The sequence below is a fragment of the Piliocolobus tephrosceles genome, chromosome 1 (genome assembly GCF_002776525.5).
Source record: "Piliocolobus tephrosceles isolate RC106 chromosome 1, ASM277652v3, whole genome shotgun sequence".
In the NCBI taxonomy this organism is placed as follows: Eukaryota; Metazoa; Chordata; class Mammalia; order Primates; family Cercopithecidae; genus Piliocolobus; species Piliocolobus tephrosceles.
In genome coordinates, this window is record NC_045434.1 from 213,633,925 (window position 1) to 213,637,467 (window position 3,543).

Consider the following 3,543-nt stretch of genomic DNA (forward strand, 5'->3'; position numbering starts at 1 on the left):
TGTCCAAGATTCCTTGCTCCAAGAAGCTGTTGTAAGTAAGGAGCCAGGCTCCCTCTGTCACACTGCGCCCTGGCTAACTCATGGAGTCATCACTGGTTTGTGACCTGGGTGTTGATCAAATCCATCCCGTTTGCCCTAACAGCGGTCTCCACACTCCGTGCAAAGATAAGGTTCTCATACAAGGTCTTTCTAGAAGGGGACAGTGCTGGGAAACATTTGCTCCCGAGGTCAGCTCTTAGGAGGGAAGTAAGGAAACCAAATATGACAGAATGAAAGCTGACCTGCCTCTGGGAATGCTGATTTCTTGCACTTCATGCCTTCCCACTTGATAGGGTTGGTCCCTGAAGGAGGCACTAGCAAGCACTGCTGGGATGAGGCTTCATCTTCGAGTGGTCAGAATCCCAGCGCAGCGCCAAGAGAACACAGCGCCAGCTCCTGGACTTTTTATAAACAAAATTGTAAACGGCCCTCATCTTTGGGGTGATGTTGCCAGCCCAACCCAGACTTTCCGACTCACTTCGAAACCATGTCGCTGCCAACTTTCCAGCTTAAAAAGAGGGAAACTTCATAAAAGGCTCCATTTCCATTTGGCCTGTGGGGGAGGATGGAATACATGTTGAGTCGGAAGTTATGAACAAAACAAGTTTATAAAAATTCCAAATAAAGAGGCGCCTCCAGTGAAATTAGCCAGACGAAAGTTGACAAAGCTGACAGCCCCGCGTGGGCTGCAGTAATGGGGCGACGTGGGAGGAGGGCCCTGCTGAGACGGCAGGAGAAACGTGGGGAGACACACGCGGGAGGGGACAGCTCTCAGCGCCGCCAAAGAACAGATCCTCCAAGCGAATGATTTAAGGATTTAAATAAGAGAGTCAAGCATTTGTTTTTTTGTTTTGTTTTGTTTTGTTTTTTGAGACAGGGTCTCACTCTGTCGCCCAGGCTGGAGCACAGTGGTGCGATCATGACTCACTGCAGCCTTGACCCCCTGGACTCAAGCAATCCTCCTGCCTTGACCTGCTGAGTAGTTAGCAATACAGGCAGGTGCCATCATGCTCAGCTAATTTTTGTATTTTTTGTAGAGATGAGGTCTGGAAATGTTGCCCAGGCTGGACTCAAACTCCTGGCTTCAAGCGATCCTCCCACCTTAGCCTCCCAATGTTGGGATTACAGGCATGAGCCACTGTGCCTGACCAAGAGTCAAACATTTTAAGCGCTAGACAGGACCTCAGCACGTCATCTTCTCCACTCCCCTGCCTCCCAGAAACTCAGAACAATGGCAAGAAAGTAGATGCAAAGGAATCATTTCTATTTTTATTTCTATGTTATCTTGTATATTGTTAGAATTGTGGTCTTTTTTCTAAAGCTCTGTTAAGAAAAAAAAACCTTCTCAGTTAATTACATAATGTTTAGAGAATATGGTATGTATGATATCAATTCCATGAAACTTACTGAGATTTCTTTACAGCCTAAAAATGGAGTCAATTTTTAGAAATGTTCTTCGTATGCTGGAAAAGAATGTGTAGTCTCCACTAGCCGAGCTCCAAATACTGGCCCCATGAAGAAGGTGTGGACCGGGGAGACTGGAGTCGGGAGTGGGGGATGGGGCAGGCCTCACTGGCTGACGCTGGTGGAGACTCTGGAGGGTGGGGGTGCCGGGAGTGAAGGTGCGGCTGATGCAGAAGTACAAAGTAGGCCTGTGTGAGTGGCACCTCCCAGTACACGTGCATTTTATTACCTTTCTTATATTAAGTGTTGAGGACTTCCAACTTCTTGTAATAAGTGTGTGAAACTTCTCTTCCAAGTTCCATCCCAAAGGAGGCACAGAGTCAGGAAGACAGCAACGTCAACATCAGGTTTAGTTGTGATCAAGTGAATTGGAGAACATGCCTCAGATGTGTGGCCAAATAAGTTCCTTCCCAGGTTCGAAGTATCCCCCAGCCCCAGGCAGGGTCGGACATCCAAAGCCCAATTAGGAGTAAGTCCAGGGTCTCCTGATTCAAAGTAAGAGGTAGAGGCCAGGCGTGGTGGCTCAGACCTATAATCCCAGCACTGTGGGAGGCTGAGGTGGGAGGATCAACTGAGGTCAGGAGTTGGAGACCAGCCTGGCCAACATGGTGAAACCCCATCTCTGCTAAAAATACAAAAATTAGCCTGCCATGGTGGTTCACACCTGTAATCCCAGCTACTTGGGAGGCTGAGGCAGGAGAATTGCTTGAACCTGGGAGGCAGAGGTTGCAGTGAGCTGAGATCATGCCATTGCACTCCAGCCTGGGTGACAGAGTGAGATGCTGTCTCAAAAAAAAAAAAAAAAAAAAAAAAATGCCAGGCTTGGTGGCTCATGCCTGTAATCCCAGCACTTTGGGAGGCCGAGGGGGGAGGATCACAAGGTCAGGAGATGGAGACCATACTGGTTAACACGGTGAAACCCATATCTACTAAAAATACAAAAAATTAGCCAGGCATGGTGGCATGTGCCTGTAGTCCCATCTACTCGGGAGACTGAGGCAGGAAAATTGCTTGAACCCAGGAGGCAGAGGTTGCAGTGAGCTGAGATTGCGTCACTGTACTCCAGCCTGGGCAACAGAGCAAGACTCCGTCTCATAAAACAAACAAGAAAAAGCCCCCCCGCCCGCCACACACCCCATATTCTTATTGCTTGTTGTGCATCTTTTCCAAGCACATAAAACACATATAGAACATTTATAAAAACTGACCAAGTATGAGGCCATGAAGAATCTCCGTGATTGCTTTTGCAGCTTGTATTCTAAAATTGGAATGGCATGGAGATGATTAGCCTGGCTGCTGTGCAAGAATGACCAGCAGGTTCATGAAACATTCCATAGCTTGCACAGTCCCAGATCATTCAATTATCCACTGACGAGTGCTAAAGAAACAGTGTGAGTCAAAGCAAAATGGGTGGCATCCAATATTGAAACTGTGATTTTCAGGCCAGGTGCGGTGGCTCACACCTGCAATCCCAACACTTTGGGAGGCTGAGGTGGGTGGATCATGAGGTCGGGAGATCGAGACCATCCTGCCTAACACAGTGAAACCACGTCTCTACTAAAAATTCAAAAAAAAAAAAAAAAAAAAAATTAGCCAGGCGTGGTGTTGAGGACTTCCAACTTCTTGTAATAAGTGTGTGAAACTTCTCTTCCGGGCGCCTGTAGTCCCAGCTGCTCGGGAGGCTGAGGCAGGAGAATGGCCTGAACCTGGGAGGTAGAGGTTGCAGTGAACCGAGATCGCACCACTGCACTCCAGCCTGGGCGACAGAGCGAGACTCCATCTCAAAAAAAAAAAAAAAAAAGAAAAGAAAAGAAATTGTGATTTTCGCTACAAAAAATATCTCAGTAAATTGCATGGAATTGATATAACATACATTTTATACTCTGCACACAGTGTAATGAATGTAGAAGCTACTTTTTGTGCAGACTTTTAAAACTTCCACAATCGTAAAAATATTCAAGAAGAAATCTAAAACGTATTGACTGTCTAAAATTGAGTAACAAAAACATCTCAAAGCTTTTTGCAGCTAAGGTGCTACTT

The 3,543-nt window shown here is 46.7% G+C and overlaps 1 non-coding gene across 1 annotated transcript; it reads left to right on the forward strand.

Annotated features, from left to right (window-relative positions):
- The first annotated feature begins 2,741 nt into the window (after positions 1-2,741).
- On the forward strand, positions 2,742-2,844 carry LOC111544691. The gene has a single exon (XR_002732253.1). It is a non-coding gene; the product is annotated as a U6 spliceosomal RNA (small nuclear RNA).
- Positions 2,845-3,543: the final 699 nt, after the last annotated feature.